We start from the raw sequence: 24,157 nt of genomic DNA, 5'->3' as shown, positions 1-24,157 counted from the left end.
AAGAATACCCCCAAAGGCCTTATATTTATAAGAAACTTCAAAGAATCTGGTCGTGCCACGTGTCGAGTCATCATTCTGCCTATGTGCATCCAACCAAAATGTGCCACTTGTCTTTGATATTTTGAGCCTCATCATTATTTCCTAACTATCCGTTCAACCATTTGGTTACCCCAAGGACCCAGTTATGAGATATTTTGATGAGATATTTTAAGGTTTCAAGAAACAACGCTTTGGCTCGAACTTTTCACATAATTACACTTAGACCCCTACAACTTGGTCCCCGAGTGTAACACCCAATAATCCTAGTGTTATGAGAATGAGAAAGGAAGTAAGAAAAATTCCAAAAACACCCTTGAGAAGGTGATGGATCCTTGAGATTGAGGGTGACCTATGAGATGGGTATTTTGGTAATTTGGATAGTGAAGTCCAATAAATGGTATTTTGGTAAATTGGAAATAATTCCTATGTGGAATTAGGTGTGTAAGTGAATTAAATCCCAATTTTGTATTTATGTTGAGATATATGGGATTAGTAATTCATAAAAGGTATTTTGGGAATTTTGTAATTAATTCCATAGAGGAATTAAATTGTGGAAAATAGGGAAAATGGAGAATATTCAATTATATGAGAAATAATTGATTTTCCCTAAATTTCGTAGATTAATGTGGTGATGCCACATGGATGGATGAGAAGGAAACTTGGAAGCCAAGGTTAGTGTCTAGGGATAACACTTAGCAAAGCCTTGTTCAAGTAAAAATGAGAGATTAAATTAAATGCAAAAGAAATGCTAATTAGTCTTTTAAGCATTTAATGTTGAGCATGATTATGGTGAATTAAATAAATCCAAATGAAATGGGAAATTAGTCACCCATAAATGCTTTGGAAAATATGAGATTTATTTAAAAGCATAAGAAGGATTTATGTCTCTCATGGTGATGGGTTGAAAATAGTCAAAATAAAATTTATTGGAAATAAAAGGAAATTTCCAAGTGATCCAATGGTTGTGCTTGAGTCTTGGAAGAGAAATTGATCCAATGGCTAAAAGTGGATCTTGGAGGATGGCATGGATTGCCAACATATTAAAAGTGTGTTTTCTCTTAAAGGTGGAGATTAAGTCTTCCAAAAATTAATGGTTGAGATTGAGATTCTCAAGAGCACATGGATTGTGCTTTATTTGTATGGGTAGGATTTCCTCTCCAAAAGAGAAGATAATGGAGGGTTGAGATGAAGTCTTATATTTAAAGTATCAAGACTAGGAAAATAATCCAAAAAGAAAAGTAAATGGTCACCATTAATGCTTGAAATTATGGTGATAATTATAAATGGAAAATGAGGGATTTAAGTCTTTCAAAGTGGTCTCTCATGTGATGGGGTGAAAATAGTCTCATTTAAGTAAATGAGAAATAAATTAGAAATTCAAGAGATCAAACGGGTGAGATTTATTCTTGAAAAGTGAATAAAATCCAATGCTTGAGATTTAAAGAGAGGAAATGGCATGGATTGTGTTTCTTCCAAGAGAGATGAAATTATCTAAAGAAATGGAAGGTGGAGATTTAATTCTCCCTAAGCACATGGATTGTGCTTTTAAATGAATGGTGGAGATCCGTTCTTGAAAATGTGAAATGGTAGTATATAAGGGAAAGTAAGGAAGACTTGTTTTCCCTTTGTCCATTTGAAGAAAGAAAGAAAGAGAGAGAGAAAGAAGTCTCCCATGGAGGAAAAAGTGAAGAAGGAAGAAGAGTCAAGGTTAGTATCATTCTTTCTTCTCTTTACTTAAGTATGCTTTGTATGCAAAGTGAGTTTCTTTTGGAATGCCATCTTAGATGAGAGAACATGGATGAAAACTCTCTTGAGATGAGAATTTAAAGCTTCAAAGAATGAAAAGAGGTAAGGGATGGCCCCATGGGAGGGTGGCCTTGTAATATGTAGTAAGTATGGTTCACAAATGTATATGTTGCATTTGACATGTTCTTTTGTGTTCATGAGACCTATGGCCATAGGGTAGTTTGGGAACATGGTTGAAATGGTGAACCCTCTAACCTTGGTGGGTTGTGAGGGCAAAGAGACCTAGCTACACTTGCATGCATTTGGCATCATATAATCTTGTTATGTTCATATTTATTTTGCATTGCACCCTTATTGAGCTTAATAGCTCATGAGGTTTTTACCCTCATATATAGGTTGTAAAAGGATGGGAAAAATCAAGACAAAGTGGAATGGCTTGTGGAAGCATGGAAATGAAGATTCAAGTGTATTGTACGGCTTAGGGAAGCCTACCATGTTGCATTTGATTCATGTGATGTAAATTATTTTGTGATTATGGTTTGTTAAAAATTAAGTCCATGGGTGTATTTTGGTTTTGAAAATGAGTTATTGGCTTATGGCTTGAAGAGGCCTAAGTATGGATGTAAATCTCACATTTGGTATGAGTTGTTGTGGAAGCATCAAGAGTATTGTTTAAGCCTTAATTATGGAGAAATAGAGGCAAAAATTGAATGAATGTGAAGTGTATTTATTTAATTTAATTTTTGGAAAATTTGGGTTAGGAAGCCCAAATAAAAGAAAAAAAAAAGAAAAAATAGTGGAGGCAGTAGCAGCAGCTGCTGGGGCCTGTGCATGCCCCGTAGGGGGCCACAACGAGCAGCAGCAGGCGCGCCAGCAGGCCCCGCCAGCTAATTTGTTTCAAAAATTTGAAATTTTGCGGGATTTAGGGGCATTTCTTAATTGATTTTGGGCCCCGGAGGAATTTTCAAAATAAAGAGATTTTTTGGGCATTTTTGGAGATAAATGGCAAATTTTAAAAAAATGAAAAATTTTGAGTTTTTCCTCCAAAATTGGTAATCAATCAATGTATGGATTGAAATGGTGGATTTTTGGAGCCCAGTGAAATTTTTGGATGGAAAAAGAATTTAATATAAATATGAGAATGGCGATTGGGCATCATAATGAGATTTCTTTTCAGCCAAGTGTGGTGTGGTTAAACCCAATTCTGCTAGGGAATCCTGGGGTTGAGGGAAGGGAAGGACGAGCCTAGTTCCCACTTAGGATGTTTCGTCTTGAAACATGGTCCGCTCTTCACCAATGGCCGAGTAGATGAACAATTCGGGTAATTGTTCACGAGTGACACCCGTAAGTAGGAATGGGGCGTCACACCGGGCCACTTTTCAGTTGCACTTATGTCCTTGGAGAAAGGATTTATTATGCCAATACCATAAGGTTTTGGGTAAATTACACTTTTATCCGAACTTTAATATTTACGATTTTTCCCCTAGATGAGAAACTGATTTTTTTCGTCAAGGCTTCCACAATCCTTTGAAACACCCTATTTCCTCATAGTTTTGTATCTAAATATCTCGGGTACTACCTTAAATTTGAGTATGAAAATCTCGGGTATTACACAAATGCCTAGAATTGTCGACAGTTAGCTACTGCACCTGCAAAACAGAGAGCAAATCTCCACCTGAAACACATACACAATACATCAACACAAGCATAGATTAATGAATGTAATGACCCTAGAGTGGGTCTAGATGTTTTAATATTTAGCGTCAGTTTAATGGCATTTTAAATGTGGGTCTAAATATTTTAATACTTGATGATAATTCTCCTCGATGGCCTATAAATAATTTTAGATTTGTATAATTTTATTTTGTGTTCATGTAATCAAGAAAATAAGTATATGGGTATAATTTTTAATAAATTAAAAAATAATGAAATGGGCCTCAGTTAATTAGATTATGAGTGCATGGGTTTATCAGGTGGGTTATATAATTGTTGGGTTGGGCTTGAACCCAATGGTAAAGGAATTTAAATTTTTATGTGAATAAGAAAAAGAAAAATTAAAATAAGGATATGTGTCAAATACCAAAAATTCCCTAAAAAGCTATTATGTTATCAGAAAAAAAAAAGTAGGGGCAATTGAGTAAGGCTGGCGTGCAGACCTGGTGCCGCAGCCACCCTTTTCTTCAACGCACTATGTATGTTTCCATTTCAGTTCATTTGCATATTTCCCTTTTGCCTCCTCATTTTTCCATTGCTCATTCTTTCTCATCTCCCCTGTGTTCTTCTTATACTTCCTCTTCTCCTTCTTGTGGTATCATCTGCATATCTCTCTGCCATTGAAGCTTAGTGAGGAGAAGGCTCAGTCAACCTCAGGCAAGTTCCTTCTCGTGGCTCCCCTTATTTCTACAAGCTCCTTTCCACATTCTCTTTAATATTTATCTCATTCTTGGGCGAGTTCCTGGGTGTCTCCTGGACGTTTGTAAATGTATATATATAAGTATATATCTACATCTCTACTTTGCGAGTAATTTCTTCTTCTTCTTCCTATTGTTATAGCATCATTTATTCTTTTGAAATTTTTCCTAAGCATCTTGTTGTCCCTTGATGTATTGAAATGGGGTTTGATTTACTCCAAAGTTTATTTTTGGAATGGCCTACTTTTATTTCTTACAGGAGTTTTGTTCTTCCGTGAGGTAAGTAAATGTTATATATATATAGTAGATATCAGCATGGCCATTCGATTAGGCTAGAGCCTATTCAAATGAGGGCTCCATCTTGTTCTGTGCAAGTAAAGCCCCCCATTTCTCTCACTGCATTCGAATGCTGCCATGCCTTATTTGATTCATGTATATATATATATATATAATCAGCACCTCATTCCAGCCGCCCACTTATATATATATATATAGAAAATTAGAGACAAACGGTTGAGGAATAGTTTTTGAATATTCAAAGCTAATCATTTAGATGTACAGTGAGCTATATTTATAGCCAAAGAGATACAATTACAACAGATATGATTTGGATGAGACCTTCGTAATCCCTGTGATTGAGGAGTCCTATTCTGGAGAAGTCCTATTTAGGAGAAGATTCCTATTTAGGGAGGATTGTGTGGAGTTGATTGAGGATAGGTATTATCATCCCCCCTCAAACTGCGCGTGGCTAGTGCAGGCCAAACACCAAGTTTGTTGCGAAGTTCACAGAATAAATGACTAGGTAAAGGCTTCGTGAACACATCTGCCAAGTTATGGTGGGAAGAAACAAACCGAGTGAGTATATAACCAAGGGAAACCTTCTCACGAACATAATGGTAATCAAGCTCAACATGCTTCGTTCGAGCATGAAACACAGGATTCGTAGTAAGGTGAAGAGCAGAGACATTGTCGGAGAAAAGAATGGCTGGATGTTGTTGTGAGAACCCGATATCACGTAACACAAGGGAAATCCATGTAAGCTCAGCAGAGGTAGAAGCAAGGGCGCGATATTCAGCCTTTGCGGAGGAGTGAGCAACTGTGGGCTTCTTTTTAGCACTCCATGAAACACAATTAGAGCCTAGAAATACACAATATCCAGTGGTTGGCTGACGAGTGTCTTTGCACCCAACCCAATCGGCATCAGAGAAGGCATAAAGTTGCAGTGAACTAGAGGCCAAGATGCGAATGCCACGATCGAGGGAGCCAACCACATAGCGAAGGATGTGTTTTAGATGAGCAAAGTCGGCAACTGTTAGAGAGGACATATGTTGACTAACCAAATTCACAGTGAGTGTAAGATCAATACGAGTCAGTGTAAGATATTGCAAGCCACCAATCAAACTGCGATAAAAGGTTGGATTAGAGTAAGGTAGTGACCCATGTCAATCCTATAGTTTGGGAGATAGAGGAGTGGCAATCGGCTTGCTTTGATGCATAAGAGCTTTGGTGAGAAGATCAAAAGCATATTTCCGTTGGGATATAAATAGGCCAGTACAAGAGCGCTGGACCTCAATACCCAAAAAATAGTGCAAGTCTCCAAGATCTTTCATGGCAGAATGGCTTCTCAAATCCTGAATGAGTGTAGTCAATACGACCAAGCTATCTCCAGTAAGAACAATATCATCAACATAAAGAAGAAGTAAAATGGTATGGCCAGCGGAAGTATAGGTAAAAAAGGAAGGATCAGCCAAACTACAAGTGAACCCATAATGAAGCAAGTAAGTGATGAATTTATCAAACCAAGCATGAGCTGCTTGTTTGAGGCCATAGAGAGAGCACCTTAGACGACAGACATGATCAGGATAAATAGAATTTTGAAAGCTAGACGGTTGTTCCATGTTTACCGAAACAGAGAGGTCACCGTGAAGAAACACATTTTTGACATCTAACTGTGTGATAAGCTAGCCCCGAACTGTGGCAATGGTGAGCACAATTCATAGACTAGTAGGTTTGATAACTGGACTGAATGTCTCAACATAATCTTTTCTCGCTTCCTGATGAAACCCCATTGCAACAAGTCTGGCCTTCAAGCGCTCCAAAGTGCCATCAGCCTTGAGTTTAGATTGGAACACCCATTTGCAGCCAACAACATTCATGTGCGGTTGACGTGGGACAAGTTCCCAAGTGTTGGTGGTAGCTAAAGCCTCAAGCTCCTCCATCATAACAGATTTCCAACCAGGATGTTTAAGGGCAGACATAATAGTTTTGGGTTCAGATGGGATATTTAATGTAGTGGATAGGGCATACCGGGGGTTAGGTTTGGTGATACCAAATTTTGAGCTAGTGTGCATGGAATGGGTATTAGGTGGGTTAGGTACATCACCAACAGTCAGTTGAGGAGATAGTTGGGATGGGTAGTTGGGTCAGGAATATGTGATATGGACTGTTGTGTCTTAGGAGGATCTTGAGACTGTGCCACGAGGCTAGCAGATGAAGATGGAGTAGCTGGGGAATGTTGCGAAGGTGCAATAGTGTTGTCGCCGATAGAATCTATAGAAATCACTGGCGATAACGGCAGCAGTGTGGTGTCGATGTTAAACATGCGGGCCCACTGCAGCAAATGATTCGAGAAGTCGCCTGGAGAAGAGGACGAAGAGGCTGCAAAGGGAAACACACTCTCATCAAAAACCACAAGACGAGAGGTGTAAACACGACCAGTGGGAAAATGAAGACATCGGTAACCTTTGTAATGATCACTGTATCCCAGAAATATACACTCAAAGGACCGAGCATCAAATTTTTGAGACATATAGCCACGTAAGCAGGGAAAACACCGAGACCCAAAAATTCTGAAATGGCTGTAATCAGGCATCTTATTATACAATAGAAAGTAAGGACTGATCATTTGATGCAAAGGAGTAGGCAAGCGATTGATAACATAATTGACTGTGGCAAAAGCATCAACCCAATATGTAAGAGGCATAGAAGCAGAAAATATGGATGCCAAACCAAGCTCCACTAGATGCCGATGTTTCCGTTTAGCGACCCCATTCTGCTCTGGAGTCTTAGGACAAGAAGACAGATAGAGAATTCCATGATTTTGCAAGTTTCAAAAGGGATCCCTAAGAATTCACCACCACCATTAGATTGGAAAATTTTGATTACAGTATTAAACTGAGTTTCCACCATTTGTCGAAAAGAATCAAAGACAGAAAAGAAATCAGATTTCTTCTTGAGTGGATAAAACCAACAAAACCGAGAATAGTCATCAATCAAGACAGTAAAGTAACGAAAGTGCTGAACAGAAGTAGTAAGGGCCGGACCCCACAAATCACAATGTATTTTATGTAACGGTGACTGAGCATGTTCAACAATAGAACAAAAAGGTAATTTAGAGCTCTTGCTCATCTAACAGTAAGAGCAAAGCTAGGAAGGAGATGACAACTTCTAGACACCAATCAGTTGCTTATTGTGAAGATGACGCAACACCTTGGAGTTTATATGGCTGAGTCTTCTGTGCCAGACTTCTGCAGATGCAGTTTTATTCCTAATGGAAAAGAGAGTAGTTGGAGTCATGGGTCTCAGAGTATAAAGGCCACCATCAGTGTTACCCGAGGGAAGGAGCTGATGCGTCTTTGCATTCTTGACTAAGAAACCATCATTATTAAACACAAAATAGCAAGGATAATCAGCGGTGAGTTTAGAAACAGATATGAGATTCTTTTTAATATGAGGAGCAACCAAAACATCTTTCAAAGGTAGAGATCCAGATGAAGTTGGTAGTGAACCTTCACCACATGTGTCACAGGCAATAAATTACCGTTACCAACCATTATCTGCATGGTACCTTCCAAAGGGGTAAGAGAGGAAAGAGTACCTGTGGTGGTAGTCATATGGGCATTAGCCCCTGTATCAAGATGCCATTCACCCTCATCTGAAAATTCAAAGATTTGTAGTGCGGCAAGCCCTTGTGGGATGTCATCAGCTTGATAACTATGATCAAAGTGATTCCAACATTTAAGTGCTGTGTGACCCCTTCGGCGACATATCTAACAGGTAGGCGGCGTATGGTGCACTACAGATGTATCATCTGCAGACTCAGTGGGCCTTTCAGATCCTTATGCACCCTGAGGTTAATGGTTTTGTTGCGGAAACCCACGGCCACAAGACGAGCTGAAGCCATAACCTCGCCCTGCGGTTCTGATTGAGTTAAAAAGGCAGGAGCTGTATTTACTTGGGCATGAGTGTCTTTCTTCATTGAAGTTCATAGCTTTGAAGCTAAGGAACAATTCCAGCAAAAGAAGGTAATGGAGGCCGAAGCATGGTGGTCTTAAAGGCTTCATAACTATCATCTAATCCCTCAAGTAGCCTGAAAACTTTGGTGACATCAGAAACAAATTTTCCAATGGCGTTGAGTTGATCACAAATGGATTTAAACTCTCGGAGATAGACAAAAAGAGTTTTACTTCCCTTAGTAATGTGTTGCAGTTGAGATAGCAGATCGAATTCTCTTGCCACAAAGGCTTGGGTAAATTGATTTATCAGGGCTTGCTAGACTTTAGCTGTTGTTTTCAAGCCAACAGCATATCCGAGTGCATCTTCTAAAAGTGTCCCAATAAGCCACAATTTGACTAATCGATATGTTCGTAACCATGATGTGTAGACAGGATTTAAAATTTGAGCATCACCGTTGTCGCCGCAATACTAATTTGGAGCGGCGATTTCACCAGTGAGAAAACCCATTAGGTCTTGACTCTGTTAGGAACCGAGCAACCGTGAAGATATGATTCTACCTTGATTGATCCGTAGAGCCGCAAACACGAACTCCTCCAAGTTGGTCCACACGATCGGCCGTTTCCACGAACGCCTTGAGTAATGCTAGTAACCCTAGGCGCCTCCAATGAGAGATCCGAATTTCTCCTTGTTTTTCCAGCTTCTTAAGTAGCCTATTTATAGAGTAAAAACCCTAATTATGCCTTTGGAAAAACCCTAAACGATTTAGGTCTGGCCCATAATCATATTGGGCCGTATCTCTCTTTTAATTTGTGGAACGGACTCGACCCAAGTGTGTGACCCCTTAGGTCCACCATTGGGCTAGATGTAGGGCCAATTCTATTGGGCTATATGAAGGCCCAACTCCTTAGAATAATTAAACTCTTTTAATTAAACTTATGGGATTCATAATTAACTCATCTCATGGGCTTCTTAATTAAACTCTTTAATTAATAGTTTTAGAATTAATCATATTAATTCTAAAACCCTACATATCATGGTTAACGTCTAGCAACATGCCATGAACGCCTAGCCAACGATGAAAAACACGAACCTTTTCGATTGCAATTACCGTACAGTAAAATCCTTTCATCAACTATGTCCCGATTGAATTTAGGGTATGGTTTTATGACGAAACCCTAGTTATTCAATAACTATGTATCCATTCCAGATTTATGACTTGTTCGATTAAATCAAAACACCTTTTGATTTCCATCTCACCTTGGCCAAGGATTTCCTTAGTCATGAAATCATCGGAATACATAGGATATCTTCTCATCTTGTCGATAAGTGATGAATCCTATTTCGACATTCACAAGCCTTCATATGTGATAAGGTTACGCCCAGTGATAATTTGTTAATGACTCCATTGGAATCCAAAAAAGAACCAAAACGTAACCAGTCAAACATAAGACTACCATGATGTCTCAAGTCTAAGGACCAATCTGCACTACTGCAACACAGAAATTCCAATTCGACAATCAACAATTACCATTAGGAATTCTGTAGCGGGTCAGTTCAGTGTACTTATTCTTATAATAAGCACCCACATATATGCACTAGTGTCCACACACCAATGTCTATGAAACAAGACATTCTCCTAATTGAGCATGCATCATATATGTTAGTCTATCCGAGTTATTAGTGTCCAATCCTAATAACTCTATGACTAGGAACATTTAAGATCAAGGCTTATAAGGAATATGTTTCATGATCGTCATCTCTATGCACGACCATATTCCATGAGGCTATTTGATCTATGGACTTTGTCAAGAGTGGAAATAATAAAGTCAACCATCAATGACAAATAAAACATAATGCCTTACAATAATAATTGATTGAAGATAAAGAGTCACAATGGAAAAATATGATCAATTGCATGTAAATATAATTGGCTTGTGGGGCATAACTCTAACAATCTCCCACTTGCCCTAAAGCCAATTTCCCATGTATCTTAAGCCCATCTTCTCAAGATGAAGTTCAAAAACTTGTTGTGACAATGGTTTCGTAAGGGGATCTGCTACATTCTTCGTTGATGCAACCTTCTCCATTTTGATGTCACCACGGCCAATTATCTCACGGATTAAATGAAATCTCAGCAATATGTGTTTGGATCTTTGATGGGACCTTGGTTCCTTTGCTTGAGCAATTGCACCATTATTATCACAGTAAACTAGAACTGGATCAACAATAGTAGGAACCACTCCCAATGCTGAGATAAAATTTCTCATCCAAACTGCTTCCTTTGCAGCATCAGATGCTGCAATATATTCAGCCTCAGTGGTAGAATCTGCAATAGTTTCTTGTTTGGAACTCTTTCAACAAACTGCTCCACCATTAAGGGTGAATACATAACCAGACACTGATTTTGAGTCATCTACATCAGACTGAAAACTTGAATCCGTAAAGCATTCCAATTTCAGTTCACCTCCTCCATATACCATGAAAGTGTCTTTTGTCCTTCTCAAGTACTTAAGAACTCCTTTCACAGCTATCCAATGCTCCTCACCTGGATTAGACTGATATCTGCTTGTGACACTCAAAGCATGTGCAACATCAGGTCTAGTGCATAGCATAGCATACATTATGCTACCTATGGCAGAAGCATAGGGTAGAGATGCCATTCTTTTCCTCTCCTCTGGAGTCTTTGGAGACATAGACTTGGAGAGAGAAATCCCATGGCGCATTGGAAGAAATCCTCTTTTAGATCCTTCCATGTTAAACCTTTTTAACATTTTATCTATATACATTGATTGGGACAATCCAAGCATCCTTTTTGATCTATCTCTATAGATCTTAATCCCCAAAATGTAAGATGCTTCGCCCAAATCTTTCATGGAGAAATTAGTAGATAACCAGGCTTTTGTTGCTTGTAACATACCTACATCATTCCCAATGAGTAGTATGTCATCAACATAAAGCACCAGAAAAGTGACTGCACTCCCACTAACCTTCTTATACACACATGGTTCATCCAAGTTTCTGATGAAATCAAACAATTTGATTGTCTCATCAAAACGAATGTTCCAACTCCGGGAAGCTTGTTTTAGTCCATAAATGGACCTTTGAAGCTTGCAGACTTTCTGCTCATTTCCATTGGATATGAATCCCTCTGGCTGTACCATATAAATATCCTCCTTAATGTCACCATTAAGGAAGGCTGTTTTCACATCCATTTGCCATATCTCATAGTCATAATATGTGGCTATGGCAAGTAAAATCCGAATGGATTTAAGCATCGCAACTGGTGAAAAGGTTTCTTCAAAATCAATACCTTGAGTTTGAGTGTAACCCTTTACCACCAAATGAGCTTTATAAGTCTCTACTTTTCCATCAACTCCAAGCTTTCGCTTGTAGATCCATTTACAGCCAATAGGTACAATACCTTCAGGAGGATCCACCAAAGTCCATACTTTGTTAGAGTACATGGAATCCATTTCGGATTTCATAGCTTCTTTCCAATTTCCCGAGTCGATATCAGATATCGCCTCCTTGTAGGTTCTTGGATCCTCATCCAATAGAAGGTTATCTTCATTACCTTAAACTAAGAAACCATACCTATCAGGAGGTCTCGTGATCCTTTGGGATCTACGAGGAGATTGTGTACTTTGAGGTTCAAAGTTGTTTTCTGCTTCCACCTGTGGGATAGTAGTTTGTGATTCTTGAATTTCTTCAAGATCTATCATATTGCCATTATTCCCATCTAATAGGAATTCTTTTTCTAGAAAAGTGGCATTCCTTGAAACAAACACCTTTTGTTCAAGGGGATGATAGAAATAATATCCAATTGATTCTTTTGGATATCCCACAAACTTACACTTAGTGGATCTAGTATCCAACTTATCTCCCACTGTTTTCTTAACATAGGTAGGACATCCCCATATTCTTAAATATTTGTAACTGGGTGTCTTACCAAACCACATCTCATATGGTGTCTTAGGCATTGATTTAGAGGGAACTCTATTCAGTAAATGGGCAGCTGTCTCAAGAGCATAGCCCCAAAAGGATAAAGGAAGATCAGCGAAACTCATCATGGATCTCACCATATCTAATAGGGTTCGATTCCTACGTTCAGAAACTCCATTGAGTTGTGGTGTTCCTGGTGGAGTCCACTGGGAGAGAATCCCATTCTCTTTAAGATGATCAATGAATGCAGTACTCAAGTATTCCCCCCCTCGATCAGATCGAAGGACCTTAATACTTTTTCCTATTTGTTTTTCTACTTCATTCTTGAATTCTTTGAACTTTTCAAAGGCTTCTGACTTATGCTTCATAAGGTATACATAGCCATACCATGAGAAATCATCGGTGAAAGTAATGAAGTATGAAAAACCACCTCTTGCACTAACATTTAGTGGCCCACAGACATCTGAATGGATCAAATCCAATAGGTTAGATGCACGCTCCACTTGTCCAACAAATGGAGATTTCGTCATCTTTCCTTTAAGACACGATTCACAAGTTGGAAGTGACTGTAAGTCAAACAAGTTCAATAACCCATTTTTAACCAACTCATTTATCCTGTCTTTGGAAATATGACCTAATCTCAAATGCCACATGTAAGCATAATTTTTATCATCAGCCTTTCTTTTGTTACTTTGTTGTAGACAAATCATGGAATCTTTAGTTTGAACAGAATACAAATTATTTGATAATGCACCAGTACCATATAAAAAACCATTTTTGAAAATAGAACAAACTCCATTTGCTATTGAAAAATTAAAACCTTCCTTGTCCAAAACAGGAACAGAAATAATGTTCTTAATAATGTCTGGCACATAAAAACAATCATTCAAAACTAACTTTATTCCAGATTCTAAAACTAAATAAACTGTCCCTATGGCTATAGCAGCAACTCTTGCTCCATTCCCAAGCCGTAGAGAAGCCTCATCTTTATTTAGCCTCCTGCTTGTTGTCATCAACTGCAAATCATTGCAAATATGACTACCACATCCGGTATCTAATACCCAAGAAGCATCATTAACTGAAAGGTTAATTTCAACAAAGTACATACCTGAATCAGAACGTTTCTGTTTCAATTCTGCAAGATAAGTCTTGCAATTCCTTTTCCAGTGCCCAAGCTTTCCACAATGGAAGCAATTTCCTTTCTCTGACTGACTTGGCTTTGCTTTCTTAACTCCACCCTTTGGCTTTGTCTTCCCCTTTTGAGAACTCTTCTCCTTTCCTTGCTTTGACCAATTCTTCTTTGGTTTAGAGGAATGTGAGGAACCAATGAGCATGACAGGTTTATCCTTCTTCATTGTCATTTCAGCAGTCTTCAACATGTTAAGCAACTCAGGAAGAGTAGTTTCAAGCTTATGCATATTGAAGTTCATGACAAAATGATCAAATGAATCAGGAAGAGATTGTAAAATAAGATCTACATATAGATCATTATCCATGACAACACTCAAAGACTCAAGCTTTTCAATCAGGCTTATCATCTTCAATACATGAGTATTGACAGATTCAGTATCCGTCATACGGGCCCTGAAAAGCTCCTTTGAGATCTGATATCTCACATGTCTAGTTTGCTCACCATACAACTCTTGTAGGTGCAAATGAATCTCTGCTGCATGCTCCATTTTCTCATGCTGCTTTTGCAGCTCATTTGACATCGATGCCATCATATAGCAACGAGCCTGAAGATCATCATCTTTCCACTTCTGCCAAGTGGTAAGTTCCTCTGGCGTGGACGCCTCTGAAACTTTTTCAGGTGGGGCCTTATCCATAACATATGTTATTTTTTCGGAATCCAAAACAATTTTGAGATTCCTAAGCCAATCCAGATAATTGGGACCTGTCAACTTGTTAGTGTCTAGCAAACCTGCAAGTGGATTCTTGGCCATTTTTGATTTCACAAATCTGCAAATATAAACATGATCATACATTTAAACATTCAATCAATTACATTCACATATGATTAAGGACTTTTGTGTCATAAGTGATACTCCCACTATTTTAATCAAATCTTAGCACCCTCAAAATAAGATTTGGAAAGCTTAAATACATAGGCTTTCTAGTGGGCTTGAGACCCAATTAGAATTACCATAAACTCGAATAATATCGAAGCTCTTATAGTAATTTTAAAAGGTAGGCAACTCTTACCAATTACATCTCATGTAACCCTCAAAACTATTTTGCCTCATATTTGCATAAACTCAAATACTATTGAAGCTCTTATGCAAAACATGTTAAGTCAAACCATCATCAATCACAAGTGTGATAAATAGAGATACCCCCAAATAATATTGACGATAGTATTTCTACTTTATCACCTAATGTACATCAACATGTGTAACATATAATATAGATTGCCATACTTAGTATGCCCCAAATGATATTGGCGATACATATTAAACATTTAAAACCTAATATTATATGCCAATGATGGAAGGCTATGGAGAAATTAAACTCTTTTGATTTCCCCATTCATGACTTAAAATTCATTCTTAAAACAATTTTAAGAGAGGGGTTTTAATCTATCATATATATCATATTACATGCATTTAACACATTGCATAATCAATACATCATAAGCATGCATCTAATACACAATGATATCAAAATGTTATAAGCATGTATCTTAAAATTAATAAAACCATCTCAAGCAATGAAGATAGCAATTGAATACAAGTTAAAAGGACATCTAAACAAAACAGTTTTTCAGCTTTTGCATATTTATGCACATAACAGATTATGTTCCACCCTATACGGGGGTTCGGGGGCAGCGCCCCCGATGCAAAGGGGGTTCGGGGGCAGCGCCCCCGACGGGGTCGAGCTGCCGCCAGCTCGCAGGGGTGTCGAGGGCAACGCCCCCGGACCAAAATTTTTTATAGAACAGAAACATACAGCGATAATTGTTGCACTGATTATATCATATCATAAACCCTTACCATCAATATGTATATCATCACAATGCTGTTCGTTTAAGATCATATCAGAAACTACTTAGTGTTCGGTTTTGATCATATCAAAAACTTAACACACACTGCAAACTGTTCGAACATATACTAATCATATTTAAACGATAAGCAAATACTGATCGCATCAAGATTGCTGTTCATTTAAACACTAATCATATCATTATTACTGTTCGATTTAGAACACATCAGGATGCTTCTATTCGATCAGATGATAATCTCGAATCGATCATATCAAAACAGATTATAATGGCAGATTCAAACCGATTCTTTGAATCTGATATCACATCAATACTGATCTCGGTTTGATCATATCAATCCGATTCTTTTCAAACATACTGTTCTATAACACGACCCCATCTTCTGAATCGATTTTAATCTTATTGCAAATCGATTACAGATCCTTCTTTTTAACCCTCGAAAATAAGCTGATTAGATGCATCACCGAAAACAGCAATGAATGGCAGATTCAAATCGTTCATGTATATCAGTTTCCTAACACATTAAAAACTGATTACTAAGCCTTTTAATCTACCATCTTAGGATGCTTTTTGATACATAAATACATCATTTAGACATGGCAGAATCGATAATCAAAACTGATTCGTTACTGCTATTCCGATTTATCAAAAGTAATGACAGATTTCACAACGATTACACTGCCAGAAAATGATGATAAAATCAGAATATATCTAACGAAATCATCAAAGGTTCGAGATAACCTGTCGCTCTGATACCACTGTTAGGAACCGGGCAACCGTGAAGATATGATTCTGCCTTGATTGATCCGTAGAGCCGCAAACACGAACTCCTCCAAGTCGGTCCACACGATCGGCCGTTTCCACGAACGCCTTGAGTAATGCTAGTAACCCTAGGCGCCTCCAATGAGAGATCCGAATTTCTCCTTGTTTTTCCAGCTTCTTAAGTAGCCTATTTATAGAGTAAAAACCCTAATTATGCCTTTGGAAAAACCCTAAACGATTTAGGTCTGGCCCATAATCATATTGGGCCGTATCTCTCTTTTAATTTGTGGAACGGACTCGACCCAAGTGTGTGACCCCTTAGGTCCACCATTGGGCTAGATGTAGGGCCAATTCTATTGGGCTATATGAAGGCCCAACTCCTTAGAATAATTAAACTCTTTTAATTAAACTTATGGGCTTCATAATTAACTCATCTCATGGGTTTCTTAATTAAACTCTTTAATTAATAGTTTTAGAATTAATCATATTAATTCTAAAACCCTACATATCATGGTTAATGTCTAGCAACATGCCATGAACGCCTAGCCAACGATGAAAAACATGGACCTTTTCGATTGCAATTACCGTACAGTAAAATCCTTTCATCAACTATGTCCCGATTGAATTTAGGGTATGGTTTTATGACGAAACCCTAGTTATTCAATAACTATGTATCCATTCCAGATTTATGACTTGTTCGATTAAATCAAAACACCTTTTGATTTTCATCTCACCTTGGCCAAGGATTTCCTTAGTCATGAAATCATCGGAATACATAGGATATCTTCTCATCTTGTCGATAAGTGATGAATCCTATTTCGACATTCACAAGCCTTCATATGTGATAAGGTTACGCCCAGTGATAATTTGTTAATGACTCCATTGGAATCCAAAAAAGAACCAAAACGTAACCAGTCAAACATAAGACTACCATGATGTCTCAAGTCTAAGGACCAATCTGCACTACTGCAACACATAAATTCCAATTCGACAATCAACAATTACCATTAGGAATTCTGTAGCGGGTTCAGTGTACTTATTCTTATAATAAGCACCCACATATATGCACTAGTGTCCACACACCAATGTCTATGAAACAAGACATTCTCCTAATTGAGCATGCATCATATATGTTAGTCTATCCGAGTTATTAGTGTCCAATCCTAATAACTCTATGACTAGGAACATTTAAGATCAAGGCTTATAAGGAATATGTTTCATGATCGTCATCTCTATGCACGACCATATTCCATGAGCCTATTTGATCTATGGACTTTGTCAAGAGTGGAAATAATAAAGTCAACCATCAATGACAAATAAAACATAATGCCTTACAATAATAATTGATTGAAGATAAAGAGTCACAATGGAAAAATATGATCAATTGCATGTAAATATAATTGGCTTGTGGGGCATAACTCTAACAGACTCTCCATCAAAGAGGTAATCTGAGTTTCCCAAAACAAGTAGTTTTGATCTCTAAGTTTAAGTGTAACAAAGTTTGCAACATTTAATGTTGTAGGGAAAGGAAATTGGGAAGGTTGGGATAATGGTGTTGGTTGAGGCGTCGGCCATGTTGACAGGGAAGAAGCACAGAGACTGCATAGGCAGAGACAAAATTTTGGCTTAGGCCAGAAATCAAAAGCTTAGGTTGAAAGACACAGAGAGGCGTGGGCCAAGAATATAGACTATTCAAGAAATTGGGAGAAGGTTATCATGCCCTTGTAGGCTCTGATACCATATAGAAAATTAGAGACAAGTGATTGAGGAATAGTTTCTGAATATTCAAAGTTAATCATTTACATGTACAGTGAGCTATATTTATAGCCAAAGAGATACAATTACAACAGATATGATTTGGATGAGACCTTCGTAATCCCTGTGATTGAGGAGTCCTATTTAGGAGAAGATTCCTATTTAGGGAGGATTGTGTGGAGCTGATTGAGGATAGGTATTATCAATATATACATACGTATGCGTAACCAAAGGAACTACTCGTTGGGAGCTCTCTATCGCGGTATAATTATACATATATATATATACACCCCCCATTCGAATTCCCTGTATCAGTCACCCACATATATATATATATATATAAATATGTACTCGCACAGAGAAGCTACAAGTCTAAGAGCTCCCCCCCCCCCCTGTTCCAAGTGAAACCCACACACACACACACACACATATATATATATATAACAGCATCATTGTTGTTTCAGTCGATATATATATACTTACCCAATTAGCTTCCTTCGAATGCCCTGGTTCCAACCAACCTGCTGACCCACTTTCATATACACTCATATATATATATATGTATATAAATGCTTAGTAGAGAGGTTGGCTGAATGGAAGCTCTCTCTCTTTTATTCGCTGCTACCGCCCGAACAAAACTCCCCTGTTACGAGTAGTGTCCATGTGTCTTACATGTGCAGTACTTAATGCTAACAACCCTTATATATATATAATCGTCCCCTGTATCGGTTGCCCCTGTTCTAACCAGCCGCACCTAAGACCCACTTACATATATACATATATACGCACCCAGTTTGGTCTCCCTTATCCCAACCGAATCACAGTAACCACTTGTATATATATATACACATGCCACTGTATCAGTTGCCCCCTGTTCTAGCCAACCCAACCATTTATATAAACACATACATATATACTTCCATGCGTGGTAGTGTAGCTACTCACTGGAAGTTGTCTCTCTCTCTCTCTCTCTCTCTCTCTCTCTCTTAATCGCTGTTATCATCAAATGAATCCCTTATTTTCATCAGCCCCATTATTCAGTTAGCCTCATTCATGCACATCGTTTGATTTTAACAGCCCTTAAAAATGTGTCCAACCCACTTGTCTATATATATGCGCACACCAATAGAGAGAGAAAGTGAGGGCATTAAAACCCAAGCGAAAATATGATATCAGATTATATTATGTTCTAAAATAAGACAATTCCCTCTCATAATCATTTTTGGTAAAGGGAAATTTTTGATACAGAAGTCTTTTTCTTGTTTTTCTTTAATTATATTTATTTATATGTATATATATATATCAAAATATATTCTATCTAACTTTGATGTCTTAAATCGAATAATTCAAATTATATGTATAAATATATATATATAAATGCTTGGTATGCATACAAATAAATTGTAAAGAATTCATTAGTAAATTGATTAAGCTAATTCTTGAGTAAATTATTATATTTCGTGTGCATACTTGATATGAGTGGAAAGACTATCCAGTATTATGAGATGGGCATAAAATATATGTAAGTATGGTAACAGCTTGTGAGATGAAGTTCATGATGTTTATATATATGTGGAAGTGAATGCATGAAACGTTTCACGCACATTCAGTATGATCATATTATGTGGCATAGTATTATTTATCTTTATGCACCTAATATTTTGCGTGGAGGGAAAGGGTACCCTAGAGCACCTGGTACGGGATGAGGTAGCCATAGCCTAGCAAGTTGGCTCCATATTGAATGAGTTTTTATTCTCCTGATGCACTTTGGGATATGTTGTTTGATGGCTTGCGAGCCTATGAGATTTGATTCTGACACTTAATTTTATATGCACATTTGCATGGTGATATATGGTGGTATGATACATTTAACTTGGAATTGAACAAGTCATAAGTCACGAATCTTGTATAAAACTATCAAGTTCTTGATTACTCTTTTTGGTGTCACCATATTCTTGATTCATGTTCATTGTTCATTGTTCCTAGAACTTGCTGAGCCTTATGGCTCACTTGATCTTATTTGCAAAGGAAATGTCATTATTGAGGGCGAGTCCAATGGGATTAAGGCCCAGGAATGGTGGTGTACGGAGACGCGTCCTAACTTGAAGATCCTGTCTAGCGTTTTAGAGAGGCTTGAGGTGAAATGATGTTTATTTTGTTAGTTAACAATAGAGTCTCTTAATTATTTTGTATGGCTTTTGAGCCCTAAACTCATGAGATATTGGAAGTGTAATTAAACCTTAATTTAGTTTTCACTGCTTGTAATGAATTGAGTTGTTCATTTTATTATGGTTTGTTCTATATCATCTCTGTGATGACTTCCTTTCGAATATCCTATGCTAGCGAAAATATTCAAAAGTGGGCCCTTACAATGAAAAATCAAGCCAAGGCTCTAATAACACTGTTGGGGAATACCAACTCTTGGTGAACCAAATGCAAGGGTTTTTGGATTTCAAAAAGTTTTTGAAAACAAATCAAGTGTGCAACATAAATAAGGCACAAAACCACCTTGCAAGACTTGGTATCATACAATCAAATGCATAAAAACTAAAACCATTCCATAGGGTGTTTATAGATATACATTATGGAGATTCCAAATATGTTGTTAGAGGTTTAACACACCTCTAGTGGCAACAACTCTTGCCTCCAACAACCCACGAACAGTCCACCAGGCAGTCTACTATTGCACTGAACAACAAGCCGAGTGACTAGCCTACCTCCCTAAAATACAAGAGACCTAGTTAGCTCACACTCTGCATGTGGATGAACCCCATAGGAAGACCCATGTGCTAGCCAAGTCTCCTATGGGTGATTCAAGTTGGATATTGGGTTCAAAACAAAAGGATACTCAATCCAATAAACTCTTAGTTGGAATGGGATTTCTACTCAAGCAAATAAGAGATGGTTGAAGCATCAAGTGGAAACAATTGGCTAAGGTTTATTGCACTGGAAGAAGGAAGAAAAAGGGCATAATGGTCGAGAGAAAACCATAGCTGCCAATGCCAAGAAGCCTCTCTCATTTTCTGCTTCTTCTTTCCATTTATATGCATAAAACCCAAAAATGCCTAATATGGACAAACGACCACAATGGAGCATGAGGGGACAAAATGGAGACCACCCAGACCTCCAAGGATGAAGGAGGTCCTTCTTATAGAAGCCCTCAGCCATGCGTCATCCAAATCAGCACAAAAATGACAAAGAAGATGTGCTGGTTCGCAACATTCAAATAGAAAGTTTCGATAGTTCAAGGGAAACTGTAATGAAGTCAGACAACAATGAGAACCGATTTGTGTTTTCGATTCTCACATCTATAATCCATCCATCGATTAATATCCTGATCAAGTGAAAGTCAGAGAGTGATCAAACTCACTAACTCGATAGCTATGCCAAGATCTAGTGTGGTGTGGTCGAGATGACACATTGGAACTTCTTTCGACATTGGAAACACTTTCCAATCAAGTGTACTTTGGATAGAGATTCATACAACCACAATCGCCACTGATTGCATAGGATGCTTTCCTTTTTCCAAAGGTCGACGAATCCCATTAGTAATCACCTGCCTCCATATGCCACTACACAGAGACCACACAATTCATCTCCTTATCCGGTAACCGGATGGCTTTTAGTAAAGGAAAATCTCAAGCACTAACATACAAGACAACTGTATTGCCTTCGGTCTAAGGACTAGTAACACAATCTAATGCCTGTGACAGATCAAAGATCCTCTCAGCCATGTGATATGTGACGTTCATCACATTCAGTAGATCTTCCATTAACATCTACCCACATGTCTACTATATCCATCTCATGGATTATGGAGAGAAAGATATCGCGGTGCATTGCCTTATGGAGATCAAAGATTAGAGATGCTCGATACTAAAATATTTTCTTGGTCAAGAAGTGCCAATAACCCCCACAGAAGCAAGGAGATTAAAAACTAACGCGACTCATTTCACAATGATCGGCCAAAAATTATACAAAAGAGGGGACTCCATACCGCTATTAAAATTTCTAGAGCTTAAGGAAGCACAGAAAGCCCTAGAAGAAGTGCATAAGGGAGACTGTGGTGAACACCTCGAAGGAAGGGCATTAGCTGGGAAAATTTTGTGAGTCAGTTTCTTTTGGCCCACGCTACAGCAAGATGCTTCCACGATGGTTCAAACCCGTGACAATTGCCAGAAACATGCTCCCCTGACAGTAAAACCTCCTACCCCCATCCAACAAATATTCTAACCTTTATGGTTCGCGCAATAAGGTCTAAACATACTGGGGCCATTCCCAATGGCATCTGCTTAATGGAAATTCTTGCTAGTGGCAACGGATTATTTCATGAAGTGGGTGGAAGCTAAACCTTTGGCAACTATCACTGAAAAGAAAGTGGAAGGGATAGTATGAAAAGACGTTATTTGTCATTTTGGTGTGCCTCATATACTAAATACAGATCATGGAACACAGTTCGACTCGGACGCGTTTAGAGCTTTTTGTTAGCGATGGGTAATCAGTCTGAGGATCGCATCCGTGGAACACCCACAAGCGAATGAACAAGCTGAAGCAAGAAACAAGACCATACAACACGACCTAAAGACTCAATTGGAGAAGGTAAAAGATGGATGGGCCGATGAGCTCCCCAGCATCTTGTGGGCATATCTCACAACCAGTCGGGTACCCATAGGGGAAACACCTTTTAGCTTAGCCTATGGGACTAACGCACTCATCCCTGTAGAGGTAGATCTTGGCTCACCCCAAGTCATGGCCTTCCGGGAAGAGGATAATTCGGATCGTCTATTAGTGTAGGTGCTTTAGACCCAATCAGATTGGGCATGTTGTACACTGATAATTGTAATCATGTTATTATTTGAATAAGGAGTTGTTCAAATTCACAAGAAGTCAATCTATTAGTTTCTTGTTATTATTGTAATAACCGAATGAAATTAGATAGAAGTCCATATGATGTATACTGTGATTAATCTATAAAGATGTGAGATGATGCATCACAGTTTCTAGACATCATTAAACGTCACAAGTCGTAGCAATGTCAAGAATGAACATTGACAATTGCGGTAAGACTTGTATGTGCTATGTTTTTTCTATGTGATAGCAATGGGGGTCTCACACCCATAAGCATAGGGATGCCTAGACAAGTAGATAGGTGACCAATGTTGGAGAACGTGTCATTGGACATGACTTTCCATGAGAATCCATTTTGGTTATATGTTGATGGTATTCTAATACAAGATGGGTGTAACTAATCCTTGGACCTGAGGTTGTCACAGTCATCTCATAAGAAGACCGGTATGCTTTGACATCGTTTCGATGGGCCTAGATAAAGGCTGCACATGGGCGATCGTTGGGTATATCGTGAGGCTTATGGAGATGGGTGTATAACCAAGATGGGACTCGTCTATCCCTTGATAGAGGATGATGTATCTAAGGCGCATTTGATGGATATTTGCTTTAAATCCATGACCATGGTGAAAGAGATCAATAAGGAGTTATTGATTCACTTTCTATTAAGTGAAGATATCCGAATGACCGAAAAAAACTCGTGTGATCGTAATCAAGAAACACATCGCCATACTTGAGATCACATAAGATATATTAACAAGACGCCTTGCTAGAGGCCAATCTTATCTTATGTGTTTGTACCGACACATTGCCAACATATTCGGAAGCCTAATGAGTCATGCCCAATAGGCACGGTCCCTGGCTTAAACCAGGAGAGAGGACGTATGGTTAAGTGGGACACTTTGGCAAGAAATTATGCCATCGTAGGTTCTCACGAAAAAAGTACAAATAGACGTAATGACGTCGATATGACGAGGGGTCGTTATAAAGGAAAGAGTTTCCTAAAATGGCAATTGATTAAATTAGGAAGGAGTTTCTAATTTAATAATTTTCTATTTGTTAGAGTGGCAAATAGGAAATAATATATATTTTGGCTTAAGTTAATATTTGGACCAAATTGGATTTGGGCCAAATATTAAATTAAATATTATATTTAGACTAAATTAGATTTGGGCTAAATATTAAATATTATATTTGGGCTAAATATTTTATAAATGGATTTGGACCACTAATTATATTTCTAGTTGGACTAGAATAAGCCCATTTAAGATTCTAGTTGAACTGGAATTAATGGGCTAGCCAATCCATTAGGGTTTAAGAAACCCTAGGATGTAACTCTATAAATACCCCTTTATGGGTTGCCCAAACTAGTGATTATTTTGGTATAGTTTTTCAAGAGTTGAAAAATAATTGTCGTTCACTC

Source organism: Diospyros lotus, unplaced genomic scaffold (assembly GCF_014633365.1).
Source record: "Diospyros lotus cultivar Yz01 unplaced genomic scaffold, ASM1463336v1 superscaf4, whole genome shotgun sequence".
Lineage (NCBI taxonomy): Eukaryota > Viridiplantae > Streptophyta > Magnoliopsida > Ericales > Ebenaceae > Diospyros > Diospyros lotus.
The sequence above is the reverse complement of the archived record's forward strand: the minus strand, read 5'-3'. Positions refer to the sequence as shown.